Source organism: Otolemur garnettii, unplaced genomic scaffold (genome assembly GCF_000181295.1).
Source record: "Otolemur garnettii isolate 467f Iridium unplaced genomic scaffold, OtoGar3 scaffold00077, whole genome shotgun sequence".
In the NCBI taxonomy this organism is placed as follows: Eukaryota; Metazoa; Chordata; class Mammalia; order Primates; family Galagidae; genus Otolemur; species Otolemur garnettii.
This window is the reverse complement of record NW_003852472.1, coordinates 7990920-8010738: the sequence shown is the minus strand read 5'-3', so window position 1 is coordinate 8010738 and position 19819 is coordinate 7990920. Positions and strand designations below refer to the sequence as shown.

At 45.1% G+C, this 19819-nt stretch overlaps 1 protein-coding gene across 1 annotated transcript in view; it reads left to right on the top strand.

The window, feature by feature from the left end:
* The first annotated feature begins 1153 nt into the window (after positions 1-1153).
* Positions 1154-19819, top strand: part of CALN1 (calneuron 1) — a 501474-nt gene continuing 482808 nt past the window's right edge. Inside the window, exon 1 of the mRNA XM_012807859.1 lies at positions 1154-1264. The gene's annotated coding sequence lies outside the window, so the exon portion shown is untranslated. The remainder of the gene's footprint in view (positions 1265-19819) is intronic.

Here is a 19819-nt window from a genome sequence, read left to right as displayed (position 1 = left end):
CCCTGGCACGGGAGCTGTCCTTGACCTGCGCAGACCCGTGCTTGAGCAAAGGCAGCCAGAGAGGCAGGGAATTTCCAACACAGGTTTGCTCTTCCCCTCATCCCCTAATCCTTGTGGCCACCTTACCCAGGGTCCTCCCTGGCCTATTTCTCTTGGTCACCTAACTGTAACATGCAACTCCATGGGCAGGTTGCTAGCTGATGTAGGCCATCTGGCTTTGCGTTTGGGTGTCTGGAAGGTGGGCAATTATGTATGCTCAGGCAGGCGTGAGTGTATATGGGCAAGCACGTGTGTGTACGTGGGCAGGCACCCATGTATACACGGACAGGCATATGTGTGTGTATGTGGGCAGACAGATGGGTGTGTATGTGGTGGAAATGTGTGTGTGCTTGGGCAGGTGTTTTTATGTGGGAAGACACATGTGTACATGGGCAGGTGTGTATGTGGGCAGATGTGTGTGAGGACAGGCATGCGTGTGCATGGGCAGGTGTATGTGTGTGTACATGGCCAAGGATGTGTGTCTATATGGGCGGGGGTGTGCATAGGCAGACGCGTGTGTGCCTGGACAGGTATGTATTGTTCATGGGCGTGTGTGTATATAGGGTGGGCTGATATAGGTGCATTGAGTGTGCCTGGACAGGCATGTATGTGCCCATGGCAGGTATGTGTTTGCAGCTTACACGGTGGCTGTCACCAAGCAATGCTTTCAAGGAGAGAAATCACAGGAGAAATCAAGTTTCCCCTTTGCCTGGACAGTGTCCCATCCAGTCCCACATCTGGAGAGGGTGTCACTGCCAGCTGCACCCACGGAGCCTGCCCTTTCTCCTTGACCTAGGAGACAGCATGCAGGACGTGGTAGTCACTAGCATGGGCAGTGCCCGGGTCCACGGCCCCACGGCCACGCAGCCTGAGAGACCCGAATATCCCCGCTCCCGCTTTTCCACCTTCACAGCCCATCTCCTCACTGAAGCGAGAGGTCTGCAGGAAGCTTTTCCAGCAGCCAGAGCAGCAGCCGGAGCAGCCACAGCAGAGCACGGCAGCTCCAGCACCGGCACCGGCACCGGCACCCTTCAAATTGGGGCTCTAGCCCTTTAAATCTGCTCAGTTACCAAAAAAGAAGAGGCATCAGACCCTGTTAATTAAAGCTCGCCCTGGTCCATCTTTCTGAGGAGCTGCAGTGCTCCGCTCCTTCCTGATGGCTTAAGAGATTCTCCTGAACTCCCAGCCATGGATCTTGGAGAATTTCCCCCGAGATCTGCAGGAGGTATGATCTTGCCGATGGCTCTCTGAGTGTTCTGTGGCTCTAAATCAATCACACAACTGACTGCATGGTCGCTGCCTGGCTGCCCTCGCTTTCCCTCTTCCTCTCTTCCTCCTCTCCAGTTTCCCAGCTTATGTTTAGTTGAGACAAATCAAGTTTTCAAGGATTTGGGAGGGTGGGGAGGGCTGGGAGATATAGCTCCTGATGTGTTTGTTTTGGCCCTGGCTTTGCTCGGCTGCCAAAGTGGTTTGGAGGAACTGGGTAACACGTTTCTTTAAGCTCTGGCTCACCATTTCCTCCCGGCCGGGTCCCTTCTCTTGGTTATAATGAGAAGAGCATAACCCTGACTTGACTTATTTCTCAAATCGATGACCTGCCACTCAGTCTGAAGATGGCTGTGCGGCTGTTCTCCTACATTACTGGGAAACTCATTCCATACAACTTTCTCCCTGGAAGTCGCCCCAGAGGAACAGCGTGCCTGCACCTGTCTCCCTGCCCTTCCCAATCTCCTCTTTGCTTTGAATGCTGCTAGGACTGAATGCTTGCTGTCTGATTTCAGTTCAGGAATCTCTAATCCCATCCCTTGCGCCTTTTGAGGAAACTCACTTCCAGCTGAGTCTAAGGTTCTGTTGCAAAGAGTTGTTTTTATTCAGGAATCTGTTCTAGCCTGGCAGAGAGAGGGAGTAGATTTATCTTCTTTGTACATTGCATTGTGTAAATTGTACTCGGGCCCAGAGAACATCTATCTGCAAGTCCTTCATTGATTTGTTTTTGCCCTTACAGCTTCCTTCTGTGTGAAATGCTCTTCTGGAGTCATGGCCAAAGGAAAGGTGTCCTTTTAATCATCTTGACATGACTTCAGAGATGTCCCTGAAAGTCAGGTCCTGGCAGAGAGAGTCATTTTCATTGTCCTGAGTGACAATCCCTGGGATCCATGTGGCTTGGGAGGGGATTACAAGGGCTTCCAATCCCTTTCACCCCCAGAGCAGCCAGGAGAGAAAGCACGGTTGAGGATTTTTCTGGGGGCTTTAAAACATGCTGAATGGTTAACATGACCCCTCAAGTCTGGAAAGGAAACTGAGTTAACACCCCACTCGCGTGAGTGGGGCTTTCCCCTAAAAGTTATTGCCTGCAGAACCCTAAGCTGTTTACATGATCAGCAGGTATCATGTGTGCAGCTAAATTCTCTCTACTCCCCCAGCAAAGAATGAGCACTTTCTCCTGGTAAGTGTCATGGAAGTTAGCCTGGCTGCTTCCCAGGCACTGTGGGTGCCATGCAATTTGTGTTCTCAGGATAATAAAACTCTCAACCGTGGCAGAAACTCTCTGGTTAGGAAAGACTATTCAAAGCCTAGGAGCGACACCCTTGATGGACTTCCTAATCACTGTGCCTATTGCTGGGCCTGGGTGGTTACTGGAAGATTCCAAAGGAGAAAGGGAGAGCCATTTCTTGCAAATAGAAAGCCAGTAGGAGGCCTCGACCCTGCAGGACGAGGAGAGGAGGTCTATGGAGGGTGGCAGTGGGGGTTTGGGGTGCTTTTCCAGGGATGTGCTTTCAGCTGGTCTGTGAAGGGCTTCACTGAGGGCCATGGATCTCACCTAGAGTTGGCCTGGTTAGCCTGGTGAATTCCCTGAGCTTATAGACATAGGGTGGAGAGGGTCCACACAGACATGGACATCTGTTCCTCTACCACCCTGTGGCCCAAAGGCCATAGGCCTCCTGCCTCTTTATGCATTTTGCTGAAGAGTCAATACCCCTCTTCCACTTCCTAGGGGAAGTCAGAAGAGGCCTGAGATAGATGCCACTAACTGTGTCTTTGGGCTGGCTGGGGCCCATTAACAATAAGTAATTGAGTAGACTGTTCCTTTGTGTCAAATTTTCTTTTCAACTTAATGGCGTGTGTGTGTTTGTTTTTAATTTACTGGATGGCTGGTGGCTTTCAAGGAGCTGTAACAGGTCCCAGTGGAGTTTGTTTAGACTTGCCAACTTTATGTGTAGTTTCGGGGTTTGTTGCTATTTCTTTAATGGCCATGGTGGGCCCTTGGAATACTAGGGTGGTAGAGGAGAAAGGCTTGGCCTTTGAGCAGTGTCAGACCTTCAACGGACTCTCAGCCCCCTCATGTAACAGCACATGCCCTCACTCTCAGTGAGCCTCGGTGCCGTCATCATATGGGAAAGACAGGATTAAATGGGATCATTTAGCAAATGTCTGTGTTTGCAGCATGTACAAAGAAATAGTTCTTCTCTCAATTGCAGCTGCCTTCAATAAAGCAAACATTAACACGAGGGTTTGAGCTGTTTAAATAGCTACAGCGGTTTCTTCACTGGCCCCTGGACTGAACCTTTTCTCAGGGCAGTGGTGACCTCTTCTGTGTCACTCCACCTCTCCCAGAGGCCTGCACAGGGCCTGGCATGGCATGGAAGCCACATAGAAGTTGAGTGACTGAATACCTGCTGGTCTGGGGACATTTAACCTTCAACATAGGTGATTTTTAATGACTAGGCAAAACCAATTCTCACTTAGTTTACTTACGAAGTACAGCTGAGCCAGGTAGATCAAAGAGCCCTGTGACTATAATAAATTTGGACTAAAATATATCTATTATTTTGGGAAATTGAACTGTAATAAAAAAACGCCATCTCCTGCATTAGGACCTGCACCAGGTGTGTGGACTCCAGGAGTGTCCCTGGAGCCACTCTCATTGCTGAGGAATGTGGCAGTGACTGCTTCCTTCCCTCGTCACGTGCCACATCCTCCTTCTCATGCTTTGAAAGAGAGAAGAGGCTCTGAAAAGGGTAAACAGCTCTGGGTGGAAAAAGGCACTTAGCCTGTTACTCTAGGGTAGAGAACAAATCAATATAGCAGTGGACAAACCAATAAATTGATCTGGGTGGAGACACTTAGTAACTGTTGGGGAGGGTCATTGATTTCATAAATACACACATAGATGGTGAAAGATAGTGACCGTCGTAATAAGTAGTGCTGCCACTACCACCTCACGTTCACTGAGGGCCTCCCTGGCTAGGGGCCGGAGAGTGGCAGCACGGATTCCAAGTAGGTGAGTAAACAGAGTGTGCCAATGCAGACCTACGCAGGCTTGGGAGGCATGAGTCCAGTTGACCATAGGAGCCCAGCAGTGGGGCCTACCCCAGCTTGGCCTCAAGTAGGTGATGCACAAGCACAAGTAGATGAGTCCCAAAAAGGGTGGCTCTAGGATAGCGATTCTCAACCTGTGGGTCGTGACCCCTTTGGGGGTTGAATGACCCTTTCACAGGGGTTGCCTAAACACATCCTGCATATCAGATATTTACATTATGATTCATAACACTAGCCAAATTACAGTTATGAAGTAGCAACGAAAATAATTTGATGGTTGGGGGTCACCACCACATGAGGAACTGTATTAAAGGGTTGCGGCATTAGGAAGGTTGAGAACCACTGCTCTAGGAGATCTTTCTAGGCTGAGGAAGTGGTACATGCAAAGAACCAATGTGACAGAGCCCAAAATTGCAACTGGCTGTTACTAGTTGCACTTGGCAATGAGGTGGCAGGACCCAGACTCCAAAGGGCCTTGGGTTTCTAAGAGGAGGGGACTTCGTTCTGAAGGAGATAAGGAATTACTTGGGAAAAGTGAATCCAACAAATACATTTTGAGCATCAATCCTATCTCAGGCTGTGTTCTAGGCACTGGTGATTCAGCAAGAAACACAACAAACACAACAAACGGAAACCCCTGCTGGAGTGGAATTTTCAGTCAGTAAAGAAGACAAAAACTAAGCAAGAGAGAGGTTGATTGTACATAGCATATTGGATGGCAATACGTGCTCTAGAGAGAAATAAAGCAGAGAAGGAGAATGGGTCCAGAGGCAGCGATGGGCTGTGGTGCATGTGCACTGTCCTAAATAAACTGTAGTCCTAAACCAATAAAGGTGGCATCTGAATGAAGACTCTTGGCAGCATTGTTAAGAACTTTGACTTTCTCTTTGAGTGAGTTGGAAGCCAAGACTAACATCTGAGTAGAGGAAAAACAATTTTCTTTTTCTTTTTTTTTTTTTTTAGAGATGGGGTCTGGCTCTGTCACCCAGGCTGGCATGCAGTGGTGCAGTAAGAGCTCATGGCAGCCTTGAGCTCTTGGGCTCATGTCATCCTCCTGCCTCAGCCTCCTGAGTAGCTGGGACTACAGGCATGTACTCCCCTGCACAGGCAATTTTTAAAGTGTTTGTAGAGATGGGGGCTTGATGTGTTGCCCAGGTTGGTCTTGAACTCCTGGCCTGAAGCAGTCTTCCCACCTCAGCCTTCTAAAGTGCTGAGGTTACAGTCATGGGTCATTTTGCCCAGCCCAGAGGAAAAACATTTGTAGATGATCCTCCTAACTGCTGTGCTGAGGAAAAATTGTAGGTGAGTGGGGTGGTAAATACACAATCCAGGTGAGAGAGGTGATGGTGGCTGGCCAAGGGGGTACCAGAGGAAATGGGGACAGTGCTGGGATTTTGAACATGTTTTCCTTTTCTCAGAATGGAGGCAGGGGATAGTTGTGTGAGTGAAAGAGATGAGTCGAGCATGACTCAAGCTTCTTTGGCCTGAGATGAGGATGCTGTGGGTGGAACAGGTTTGGGAAAAGAGCAGGGCTTGGGCATTTCTCATGCTAACTCAGAGACGGCGGCTGAGCTTCCCAGTGGAGATGCTGAGTAGGAAGTCCTGGCTTTAAGGGAGAGAGCGGGGCTGGAGACAGCCTTGGGAGTCATCAAAGTACAGATGGTATTGAAAACTATCTCGGATGAGATCATTGGGAGACGGATAGGAGATGGAGAGAAATAAGGACTGAGTTATGAGGCATCGCAGCTAGTTACAGGTCAAGGAGATACCAACCAGGCAGCCTGAGAAGAGGCGTCTCCCTTGTTCCAGACAGTTCCACTCCCTTCCTATATTCTATGTCCTCTCTTTTCCTGGGACCAAGACTCCTAAATCATTCTCCCCATTTTTACCTTGTCCCACTCTCCTGGCTTCTTCCCCCCCCCTCTGGACCTGTTCAGAGCTTTCTCAGCTGACAAAGAGCCCTCTCTCTATCCCCTACAATCTCCATTAGCTTTGGTTCTGTTTTTCTCTTTTTCTTTATGGTTAAATTTTTCTTTCTTTCAGCATTAATCAAATAACTGCTACAGACCAGGCACAGAGGACGTGGAGACAAAAGACAGATTTGTACCATACTTGGAAGAATATCTATTTATTTATACCTTGTCTGCTTCCATAAAACATTTGGAATAGCATTTTGGATGTGTATGTGTACACATAGAAAATGAAATAGAAAATGTATAACCATACAAGAATCATAAAAAATGTTGTAACAAAAAATTGTATTTGTACTCTAAAATATAAGTTAGAATACAAGAACTAGAACAGAATAAAACAAACAGAATGCAGAAATAAAGGACATACGTTTCTATAAGAACACAATTGAGCCACTAATCTGATTAGAAAATGGAAAATGGCAATGCTTTTACAAATTTACTGAAATATAATAGACAAAGAAGTTCTCATATCATAATTATATGGCTCAAAACTTCTAACTGTGGTTGGATCACGAAATAGGACATGATCTGTACTCCAGGGCCACCTTCTGGGGTCCTTTCCAATTGGTGATCTCCTTAGGGAGATTTTTTCATTTGCCCATTTGAAACTTTTTTAGGAATTCCTTCCTGAGTTTCATTGTCTATGAGATGACATGCTAGTTTCTCAAGGAAAACAAATGTTTTATGGCATTTAATTCTAAAAGAATATAGTTGACTCTTGAAGGACACCGGTTTGAATTGTGAGGGTTTAAAGCGGAATGAAAGTGAGCAAAGTATCGTCTTAGTTCTCCAGAAATTTCAAATTCATCAAAGTACAATTGACGCTTGAAGAACATATGTTAGAACTACCTGGATACACTTATGTGTGGATTTTCTTCCATCCCTGCCACCCCCAGACAGCAAGACCACCCCCTCCTGTTCTTCCTCCTCCTCAGCCCACTCAGTGTGAGTATGACAATCCACTTCCACTGCATGAATATATTTTCCCTTCCATATGATTTTCTTTTCTCTAGCTTACTTTATTGTAAGGATACAGTATCTGGGACACACCACAAAGAAAATACGTGTAAGGCTCCTGGCCAACAGTTGGCTATTAGTAGTTGAGTTTTGGGGGAGTCCAAAGTTATACTCAGATTTTTGATAGCGTGGGAGTCAGAGCCCCAACCCCAGCATTGTTCAAGGGCCAACTGTTCTTCCAGGCTTTCATTTAAGGAATGCTGAAAAAATTAGGTGGCCTGTCCCTTGTCTGTTTCCATAACGTATTTTGGGTAGTATACAAGGACATGTGTGTATGTAATAAAACATAAAATATAAAATTATAGACTAAGGATAAAAAAGGCAAAGGGTGGTGGTTTTTTCACATTCTTTGAAGCCTGACAAGGGACGGTGGGAAGATAAGACCTGGAAAGGAAGGTGTGTTAAATGCCAGAGAGATGAAGCAACATGAGGTCTGGAAGTGCCCCTCGGATCTGGAAAGCTGGAGACAGCAGCCAGGTTTCCAGAGCGATGGAGGTAGGGGCCAGATGGAGGGAGGGGTCAAAAAGGACTGAGAGCTTTGGTGTGCTGCCTCTGAGTGGGGGCCACTATTTCAAGAGGGCCATTCTCATGGGAAGAAAGAAAAGACAGAAGGCTGAAGAAACTGCAAAACCTAGGAAGGGTTTTTGTTTTTTAATTGCTCAATGAGATGGGAAAGACGTCATCATATTCTTAGAGACACAGGTAATCAAGAAGGTAAAAAAATAAAAGAGAGAAAAAAGATAGTTAAAGAAGCAAGAATGTGCCTATAAACCCAGCACTTTGGGAGGCCAGTTGGGAGGATCGCTTGAGGACAGGAGTTTTGAGACCAAACTGGGAAATATATTCAGACAATATACAGACAATAGGAGACAATCCTACAAAAAGGTGAAAAAAATTAGCTGAGTGTGGTGGCATGTGCCTGTAGTCCCAGCTACTTTGAAGGTTGAGGCAGGAGGATCACTTAAGCCTTGAAGTTTGAGATTGCTGTGAGCTGCGATGACACCACTGGACTCTAGCCCACCCAACAGTGTGAGGCCATGTCTCTGAAAAAAATAAAATAAATTAAAGCCAAGGAGTGAGATGAATTCTCATACCATACACACATTCAACCACACTCAAACTAATTTGGTTTCTCCTCTTCTTTAACTTTCCCTGCGTGCATGGAAACCCCTCCTGGCCGTTGTTCTCCTGTATTTTGATGCTAAGATGGGTCTTAGCGGCAACACACTCCTTAGAGGATTCTAGGATTATTCTCCTCTTTAGAGAGAGGAGTCTTGTAGGGCATTTGTCAGTTTTATGTCAGCCATCAGTCCTAGACTGTTAAGGCTGTGGTTAGCCTCGGAGAGTAAGTTGTGTTCTTATTTTCCCAAGGAGGAAACTGAGGCCTAAGGTTTCCTGGCAGAGAGCACAGCAGAGCTAAACCTCAGATCTCTGCATTAGCAGACCACAGGATCAGCAGGCATTTCCAAAACTCTCTCTCCTAATCTCTAAAGCTTGAGTGTTTCTCAAATTTCAGCATGAGCCAAAATCATGTGGAGGGTTTGTTAAGGCAGAGTTGCTGGACCCACTCCCTTTGAATTTCCCTCTTTGTAGGGCTGAGAATTTGCATCTCTAACAGATAATGCTGATAATGCTGAGGTTGCTGGTCTGGAGGTCACACTTGGAGACCAGCATTGAATTGGTGCCATAGGCGGGAGTGCAGAGACAGAGGGAGGCAGACGGAGCTGGGGAGACCTGAGCTCTAGGAGCATTTCCTTTGGCCTGATCGCATTTCCCTGGGGTCAGGCCTGAGAAAGGTGGGATGGCCAGCTGCCAGTCCTGGAAGATGAGCCATTCCACCTTCTAGCCACCAACAGCTCCAAGGAATGCTGCGGGACAGGCTGAGCCCTGAGAACAGTCCCGGGAGCCAGGCTGTCATTAAACATAGCACAGTCTGTGCTTTCCCATCTCTCTGCCTTCTGTGGGGGAGACGCTTGCAGGGAAGCCTTGCTCTCAGGCTGGGGCTGGGAGGCATCTCATAGCTCACGTTTCTCCTGCAGCCACTCCCAGAACTGCACCCCCTCGCAGCTCCCCGAGGGAAGGGGGAGCACGCAGCTGGGTGGGACCCAAGGCTCCTCTGGAGCTTATTCCATTAACTTGGCACTCAGAGCATATGTCAAGTGGATTCTGTGTCTCTGGCAGGTTATTACGTGCTGAATTAGTGTAGTGAAATAAAAACTATAATAAAGCTGTACCAGACTCTTAAATTGTTAAAATTTATTATAAAATGTGCATAGTTATTAACTGATTTTCGCCTGTGTGCATTGCCCACGCCTGAAGCCAAGGAAGATGAAAAGTGGCTCTGTCAAAGGGAGCCCGGGAATTGGCTCCTGGAATTCTCCAGAGAGTCCTAAATGGGACAGCAAATTCACAAATTCACCGAGCACTGCTGGCCTCTCTGGGATGGCTGCTCCCTCTCCCTGGCACTGCCCACGGCTCTCTAGGGCCTGCAAATCATGGTCCCACAGGAAGGAAACCCAATCTGTCCATTTCAAGGAGGCCCCTGCAGGCTGAGCGAGGTGTGGACAAATGTGGACAGTGGGAGCGTACGTCTCCCCAGTGTTTATGAGAGAGAGGGTTACTCACCCTGTCTCGGCCTGGCACCCAATGTTCTAGCTCAGAACTGCTGTGGATGGGTTTCTACCATGTCCTGGTCTGCCACCCTCCAGCCTGTTTACTATCCTGGCTTTTGAGTACTAAAAGTTTGTCTCATTTCCACAAGGGTCATCGCCAGGGTGTTCCACCAGCAAGTAGCCAGTCACTGGGCTGTCCAGGTCTCTCAAGCTGTGCAAAAATGAGGTGAGAGTGTTCCCTGCTTCTCCCCTCTGTGGGGAGCTGGGGAAGGATATTTCCGTTGTTGCAGAGAGAGAGATACTCTGTAGGCACTTTAGGATGGAGGGATCCTGATTCTAATGTGTATTTTGAGTCAGGTTGTCATCTTGACCTTGGCTCCAATCCCCTCAGACATACCTTTGAGCCAATGACAGCATTCTTATTGGTTTACTAGCTCTGGGTCCTTATTGCCCATCTGAGACCAACTAGGTTGTAAATACACCTGAAGTTTGAGACACTTCTGCTGGAGAAGGAGTAGCAAAGAAAAGGTCAGAATGTTTCCAAATGCCAAGGCTAAGAATTTTCTTCAATCTCTGCTGCTGAGCCTTAGAGCTGTCCTTGGGGGTTGCACCAGACAGCACTGTGGATTTCTACGTGGAGCAGACCAGAAGCCACAGGCACTAAAACGGGGTACTGAGGGCAGTAGCCTCCAATCTTGGGGGGACTCCCATCCTTGCCATGATCTGTGGAGTCCATGGTGAACTTAAAAACCCAGGGCAGTGTGAGAGAACTGTGTGGTTTTATAGTCTCTTTTGGAGGAGGTTTTCCTCTGACTGTTTCTATTGAGTTTCTGTTGAAATAGCACAACTGATGCCTAAACTTCAGAGTTCATCGTCACGCTAAGACCTGGGGAATAGACCCTTTCGTTGAGTTCCTGCTTTCTCGTGGATGTGAGGCTCTTTTTGTACAATGGTTAATCTATTTTTCTGACCCTGAGACACTTAGGCTGCCCCCTCAGTGGGAAGGGTGCCAGAAAGCAACTACGATCTTAAAGACCATGGGATGGTGCAGATTCCTTTCTCTCTTGGAGTCACTGATTTGGAGGAAAATGAAATTACACCAGCAGAAATTTAAGACACCTAAGCTCCAAGGAGATTGCCTAACACCCTGAATCTTCCTTTTTTCTGTTCCTGAGCCTAAAGATAGTCCCTGGGGAGTAAAGAGAATAACAAATGTTTAGATTCAAACCTAGCCATGGCTCCCCTCCCCCCACTGTCCCATTGGCATGGGTGTGCTGTATATGTGGAAGATAACGAGAGCTCATGGATATATGATAAAGTGAAATCTAGTTAATTAATCATCACCCTCCTTTTGGCAAAGTGGAGTGATTTCCTAGTTTCAAAACACAGTGAAATTGCTGATGTGAGAGTGGTGCTTGTTAGCGTGGATCATAAAGGAGCCAACTCGAGAGAGCCACGGTGCACTGCAGAAACCCCACATTTAGGATCCATTTATATATTTCCCACACTTTGTTCCAGAAAGGATGTAAGCCAGTTTGCAAAGATGGATCTCCAACTGGAAGATGTAATTAAATGAAAAAATAATAAATGGACAAAGAAAACAAGACAAAAGGAAAACAAGACTGGGGAAAACGAGAATGGAGCCAGGAAATGAGGTTAGGGCACAAAATCCATGACATCATACCTTGTGCATTTGCCGGAGTGGAATTCTGGGGTGGCCCAGAGCTTCCTCTCAGCCAACACAGAGGGGGAAACAGTCTCTAATTATAGGATCGGCTATCGATGCAATAAAAGCAAACCAGCTACTCAGAGAGGGGCAACTATTCCTGCTCTGGGAGGCAGACAGAAATATTGTCCATGGGTCCTCAAAGAGAGGACATGGTGGTATAATGCCACAGCTGTGTTCTAAATGACTTTACAGTTCCTTATGGCAAGGAGTTTGATAGGGCTGCCACTTGTAAGATTCCTCGAGGTTGAGAGATAGTTAGCAGGATAGAGCTGTCCTAAACCATTCACTAAAGGCCTGACTTAATCTTAATTAGAGTTCAGATTACCTATAGTGAGCTGCCTTTCCTGCAAGTCACCCCCTGTGATGAGTGGTTCCATGGAGAGGCATGAGAGGCAGCTGCAGCGTGAATTTGTAAGTGTGTGTATAGGTACATGTATACGTGTGTGTATGTATGTGTGTGTATGCACATGTGCATGCCTGGGGGGGATGGGAAAGCATGGGGGTGCAGAGACCAGGCAGGTTTTGTATACCCCAAACCCTTAGGTTTGTTTCTGTTACTTTTCATGTTGAGGTTCCTCATAAGATTTTACTTGAAGATAAGGGTTCCCCACTACTGGTAGTAATAGCTTAAAACCATGGTTCAGGAAAACGGATCAGCTTAACTTCACAGGTGGTTGTTCTCCTGGTGAGCACACTGGGCAGTGAATTTTGAGGTAATTCTCCTTGACAAGTACTTGGAGGGCAGTTGCCCGGGGCTGCTGGTTGAGTAAAATCCCATATGCTTTAACAGTTGGCATAGCTGGAGGTGGCACTGAAATCCTCTTATGAAAACAGAAGAGGTGACCAGAACACTTTCCGGAAGAGGATGCCAATTCAGGCTGCAGCTACTGCTGGACCATTGCATTGGAGCTGACTTCTCTTCTGATTGGCTGGTGCTTGGCTTACCTCCATTCTGATTGGCCAGTACTTACGCCTTACAGGTTGTGAAATAGTTTGACACCGTCCTTGCCTGTAAGAGGCTGAGAGTGCTTCAAGGAGAATTTGGGGTCCCATATGAAGTCCAGACAAAGGGTAAACAATGCTCCAAACTTTGACCATGGCAGCAAAACTTTCTTAATCCAGAAAAAAAAAAAAAACTTAAAGCAGGTGAACCAAACATCAATTTACTTCCCTATAAAACTCTGTTGCATTTAAACCTTAAGCATCATAATTTCCTCATTTATCCTCTGATATAAACGGGACACAAATTAAGCATCTAGGATCTCGAATGAGATAACTTTACATGTAAATTTTTTTCTTCTAAGGCAGTTAAATAATGAAGAATGTGAGAATGTTTTATTGAAAAATAATGACATTGGGTTTCAGAACTTGATGTATGTGCTTTCTTTTTGGCAGTGTTGGAGAGCAAAGCCACAAGTCTATAGCAGCCACTAATTTACTAGGGAATTAGTCGTGACATTCTGTTGAAAAGAGAATAGCAACCATTCTGTTTTCTGGCTTTGTTCTGTCTGTCTAGGAGGGGCCTCAGGTCCTAATGGTAGACATTGAGGAGGCCAAAATCTTGCTTTATACCACATTCATTTTCAGGAGTCCTTTCTATGTGCCATTTGCTATTCTAGATGCTGCGGATATAGCAAGAAACAAACCCATAAGGTTCCTGCTCTGACAGAGCTCACATTCTCATGGTGAAAACAAACAATAAAAACTCGGCAAATATTTTCTTCTAGGACCTTGAGCTAATTCCAATGTCTGAATCAACTTGAGCTTGGTGTCCTTTTATTGACTTTCTCTTGATGATGGACTACATTATTTCTTTGTATGTGAAGTAACTTTGCATTATACCCTAGACCTCGCGAATGATACCTTGGGAGGCCCTGGGTTCTGTTGGGCTCCTCTGAAGAGTATTGATTCATTTATTGGTTTTTGTTTTAGCAGGAAGTTAACCCTGACAGCAGCAGAGATGTCTATTCAGTTCTTTTAGTAAGAGAACTAAATCTGAGCTTGGCTGCTTGGAGTCAGCCCCACGTGTGTGTAGTTGAAGGGTGAACCAGCAGTTTGGCAGAGACGTTCACAAAATTTGAGTCCCCCTCTGTGATTCTGTCCTTTCTTGTATGTCCTTCTGGCTTTCTAGCTGCTAGTGTGGCCCTCAGATCTCTCTTCTGAATCCTCAACAGTGAGACTTGAGGTTTTTGGCCTCAGGGGGCACTGACTTGGGGGCTGCCTTCAGATGAAAGTCAGAGAAACGGGAAATCAGCCTGTACCTTTCCTCTTCCAAAGTTCAACTCCCTTTCAGGTGGTTTCATTCTGCTTTTGGCCACTTCGCAGGGCCTGTTGAGCACTGTCTTTTATACATTGTCCAGAATTTTGATTATTATTTGTAGACAGCTGGTCAAATACAAGCTGCTCTGTGATTATTAGAACTCTAAAACCTAGCATGTAAATACGGAAACAGAGCATTGCTGATAGTGACCAATGCTATGATGGAGAACAGTATGGCAGGGAAGATCTGGAGGGTGTGCGTGGAGGGGATGCTGCTGCTGAATGTGGAGGTGACATTGAGCTGAGACTGGGGTGATGAGGCCACCAGTGCGTGGCTGAGCCACAAGCACTCCAGGATGGACATCAGTTACAGAGGTGCTCCGGCCAGAATGCGTTCATTGTTGGAGGGACAGGGATTCACCGGAGGGAAGGAGGGAGAAGGAAGTCAGAGACCAGGCAGCATCTGGGTCATGTAGCAAGAATTGAGATTTTATTCTGCATAGGATGAGAGCTCCCTGCAGCATTTGAAACAAGGCAGAGATGTGATTTATTTTATGTTTTTCAAAAGATCGCTCTGCAGAGAAAAGGCAGGAAGCCAAATAGGAGGCTCTGTAGTAGCCTCAGTGGGACAGGAAAGAGGCTTGGGTAAGAATGCCAACCCAAGGACAGGCCCACTGTGGGAAATGGGCCTCCACAGCATGGAGCCCATGTGAGCAGCAAACACCAGTGATCAGTGCTGACTGTAATGGGGAACAGTCCCCAGAACCAAAGAGCAAGGTGATGTTGACAGAAGTGGTTCATAGGAGACCACTCCTCAGGGGATGGACACAGCCCAGTGATGACAGCAGAACAGTCCTGCTTGGCCCTGTCAGTGTCTCTTGTGGGCTTCCCTAGCCTGGCAAGTTTGGGCTTGTAGTTCTTCATGTAGGGGACTGGTGGCATCAGATGTGCCAACACCCTTGATGGACTGGGCTGGGCCTGGGCCCTCACCCCCACCTGATCTTTCAGCCAGGCGAGACTCTGCAACAGTCCCTAGGGCAAGTGGAGTCAAACCTGGATTGCATGTTCTTTACTTTCTGAAAGGCAGTGGCAGGAAATCCCTCTTGGTCTCCGGGCCTTAGCCTGGGTGCCAGAACCCTCCAACAGAGAAGACTCCTATCGAAAGCAGTAGCTGCATTTTTCCTCCCTCTGAGCTGTGGCTCTTTATGTGTTTGGGTCCATCTAAGGGCATCCTGGGAAAAGGAGGACAACCTTTGCAATCACTGGAACCTTGTCTCCAAAGTCAACGGGTAGCCTTCTCCCTAGGGGGCAGAATAGCAGCTCAAACTCTGGGCAGAGAGTCTGGCTTTGCCACTTTCTGGGTGTCCATTAGCAGCCACATTCTGGAGCCTTTAAAACTCCTATAAGGTCATCTGTTGGCAGAAATGTGAACACCTCCTGTGTCATAGGGTGGTTGCGAGGGTCAGATGAGATGCTAAATGAGATGATGGTCTGTTGAGTGTCGGCAATAGGGCTGACAGACTTGGCAATAGGGCTCTCTGTAGTCCTGTAGCAATGTGGATGTGGCTGGGGGGACCATGCCAGCAGGAGTTAGAACCTATGGGTTGATTATATCACTATGCACCACCATGAAGCTCGGGAGAGAATTCCAGGACAGACAGACCCAGCCTCAGACCTGCCTGACTACTGTGATCTTTGTCATTCATGTAGGACAGGTCTCAAATTGTCAAGGTAGGAAATAAGAAGGATGGAAAGAAGCGATCTTGTTTTATACCACATTTATATTTTTGCAGGACCCGTGGTTTGGAGATGAGATGGTTCTGAAATTCTGGGTGAATTTACTTTGTGTAAACTTCATCTTTATGATTGAAAAATGCTATTAGGTTGGGGTACAGAAAGTTTTAGCCCTCAATTCTAGAAAGTTTAAACTTTAACATTTAAAAATATAAATACCCCAGATGTTACTACTACACTGAATCCAGGCCTCTGTTTTAAGATTGTGTTAGAAGTAAAGGGAAGGCTTTATAGTTTGCCTACAGAGGAAGGTAGCCCAGGGAGCTGCCTGGTAGAAGTATCTTCTTAAAATCCAACAAAATAAGGGGTCTCGGTTAGAAGTTAAACACCTATGGTGGAGACCAGTGCCAAACTCTCTCTGCCACCTTTCCTAGGGAGTTTGCCAGGGCTTCCTGGCTCCTGCTCAGGGGCAGAGACCCTGGGCCCCTTCCCTGGACACAAATTCAGGTGCATGTATCTTCCAGGGAAGCTAGATTATAAAATGTGAGGCCCCCCCCCCCCAGGCAAACACCTGGATGACATGGGGCATGGGGATGCAGGACAGGTGTGTAGCTCATAGGGAGGCCATTGTTATTGCCCTGTTCCAGGGAGGTGTCTCAGGGTCTCCTGCGAGTGAGGTTATTTGGAAAGCTGGAGGTTAGATGGGCTGGAGCTCTGTTTGGAGGAGCCAGAAAAAAATGCCAGGACACCTGGGAGGGCAGGAGCTGCTTCCAGTCCCTGGGCTAGGCTTTCTGCTGCCTATTCAGGAAAATAAAATACAGGAAAGAGATGAGGGAAAGTAAACAAAACACATTTGTGCAATGATAGAAAGTAAGGAAATTGAAGCTTCAAAGAAAAAAGAGAATAAAGGTGCAAATTCTGATTATATCTAGTAAAAATAAAGATTAAGTGAAATTGATAAGATGAAATAAGATAAGATAAAATAAAATCTTAAAACTTAAAATGAGATAAGGCAAATCTTATAGGATGAAAGCAAGACAAAATGAAATTGTGAGAGTTAGTGTAAAAGACAAGCCAATAAGATAAGAAGTTAATAACAGAAAGGTTTAAAAAAGAGAGAGAGAAATTAAGATCAAAGGATGAAAATTTACATGAAAGATTAAGAATAAGAATTTAAAAATGTAAATGATGAATTTATATATATTGAATATCACTAGGAGGGAATATTTTAAAAGTCAAAGGAAAATACACTGCTTGGTTAAGGGAGAGAGAAGGAATATACCAGAGGCAGAAGAGGAGGGAGGTGTGTTTGTAACTGGTTCCTAGGGCATCCTGTACTGACAGCGGAATCAGAAGCAGTCTGGGCCTCTGCAACTTTCTCAGCTGCTTCTGAAATCATGAGAGGCTTTTCTGCAAAGGAACAGCCAGGGGAGACTTGTGGTTGCTCAAGAATCTGAGCTCAGGAAAGTTCCTAGACAAGTACTCAGTTTGAAGAGGCACTGGGCACAAAAGGGAGTGCAATCAGAACCTTCCCAGGTTTCTATACCCAACAATTCCAGGAAATGGATCAGCATGGAGCAGGCCTGCCTCATAAGCCAGTCTCCTGCCAAAGCACTGTTGCCTTCGCTGAGATTTTCCCCAGCAATAAATTCACATATTTGATCTTTGACAAAGCTGCCAAAAATGTACATTGGGTGAAGAACACCTTCTTCAAGAAATGGTGCTGGGAATACTCGGCAACCACATGAAAAGGATGAAACTGGAGCCCTATCTCTCATCATATACAAAAATCAACTAAAAATAGGTTGAAGACTTAAACATAAGACCTCTACCTATAGAACTACTAGAAGAAAATATAGGGAAAACTTTTCAGGATATTGGTCTAGGCAAAGATTTTATGGCCAAGACCTCAGAAACATAAGCAATGAAAATAAAAATAAACAAATGGAACTATATTAAATTATTCTAAAAAACTTATGCACAGGAAAAGAAACAATCAACAGAGTGAAAGAACAACCTCTTGAATGAGAGAAAATATTTATAAATTACTCATCCAACAGAGGACTAATATCCAGAATATACAAGGTACTCAAACACCTCAATAGCCAAAAAACAAATAATCCCATTAAAAATGGGCAAAAGATCTAAATAGACATTTCTCATATGAAGAGATACAAATGGCTAACAAGTATATGAAAAAAAAACCTCAACATCACACTCATCATCAGGGAAATGCAAAACAAAACCACAATGAGATATCATCTCACCCCAGTTACAACGGTTATTATGACAAAGTTAAAATAAAGGAGGAAGAGCAAGATGGCTGAATAGAAGCTTCTAGCAATCCTACCTCTGTGTGAATACCAAACTCAGCAACAATCCATGCAACCAAGTGCCTTCAGAAAAAATGAAAATCAAGTGAGTGATCATACTACTTGGCTCTAGCAACTAACTAGGAAAAAAAGTCAAATAATCCAATTTAAAAAAGGGGAAAGGATCTGAATAGACATTTCTGTACAGAAGACAAGCAAATGGACCACAGCTGTATAAAAAAATGCTCAACACCATTAGTCACCATCAGACATGCAAACCAAAACTACAGTGAGGTATCATCTCACTCCAGTTAAAATGGCTTTTATAAAAAAAGGCAGTTAATGATGAATATTGGTGAGGATGTAGAGAAATGTCAAATCATCCCTTGTACCCTATAAAGATATAAGACTATTATATACCCTTGTACACTGTTGGTGGGAATGTAAGTTAGTTCAACTGCTGGGGAAAATGGTGTAGAGGTTCCTCAGAAAATAAGAAATAGGACTGTCTTGTGATCCAGGAATCCCACTGCTGTATATATATCCAAAGAAGAACAAATCAGTGTATTGAAAAGATACCTGCACTCCTGGGTTTATTGTAGCTATTCACAACAGTCAAGATTTGGAATCAATCTAAGTGCCCATCAGTGGATAGATGGATAAAGAAATTGTGGTACATATATACAATGGAATACTATATAGCCATGAAAAGAATGAAATTCTGCCATTTGTAATAACATGAATGGAACTGAAGAACATCATGTTAAGTGAAATAAGCCAAGCACAGAAAGATAAATCCAGCATGTTCTTACTCATATGTGGGAGCTAAATGTGAAAAACGACTGATCTCATGGAGACAGTGACTAGAATGATTATTATCAGAGGCAGGGAAGGGCAGAGGGGAGGAGAGGGCATAACATGGGGATGGTTAGTGGGTATAAAAATATAGTTAGAGAGTTAGCTAGAATGAACAATATTTGACAGCACAACAAAGTGACTTATCGACAATAAATTAGGATATACTTTAATATAACTAAAAGAGTGAAATTGGAATATTCTTAACACCAAGAAAGTTAAATGCCTGAAGTGATGGAAATTACCCTGATTTGATTAATTCACATTGTATGCCTTTGTCAAATCATCACGTGTACCCTATAAAGATATAAGACTATTAAGTACCTGTAACGATTAAAAATTTAAAAAAGAAAAAATAGATACTGGCAAGAATAAGGAGAAAATGAAACTCTCATACACAGTAGGAATGTACATTAGTACATTTCCACCACTGTGTAAAATGCTGTGGCTATATCTCAAAAGCCTAAAAATAGAACTACCATATGACCCAGCAATCCCATCACTGGGTATCTATCCAAATAAAATCAGTTTATCAAAGTGATACTGCACTTACATGTTTATTGTAGTAATATTCACACGATGGAACCAACTAAGTGCCCATCAATGAACAAAATGGATAAAGAAAATGTGGTATTTACACACAATAGAATATTATTCTGCCATAAAAAAGAATAAAATCATGTTATTTGCAGCAATAGGGATGGAACTGGAGGTCATTATGTTAAATGAGATAAGCTAGGCATAGAAAGACAGATAATTGCATGCTCTTACTCATTTGTGGGAGCTAACTAAGTTGATCTCATGGTGGAAGAGAGTGGAACAGCAGTTACAGAGGCTGGGAAAAGCAGGTGGGGGAAGGAGGTAAAATGAAGAGAGATTGGTTATAGGGACAGACATACAGTTTGATAGAAGAAATAAGTTCCAGGGCGGCGCCTGTGGGTCAAGGAGTAAGGTGCTGGCCCCATATGC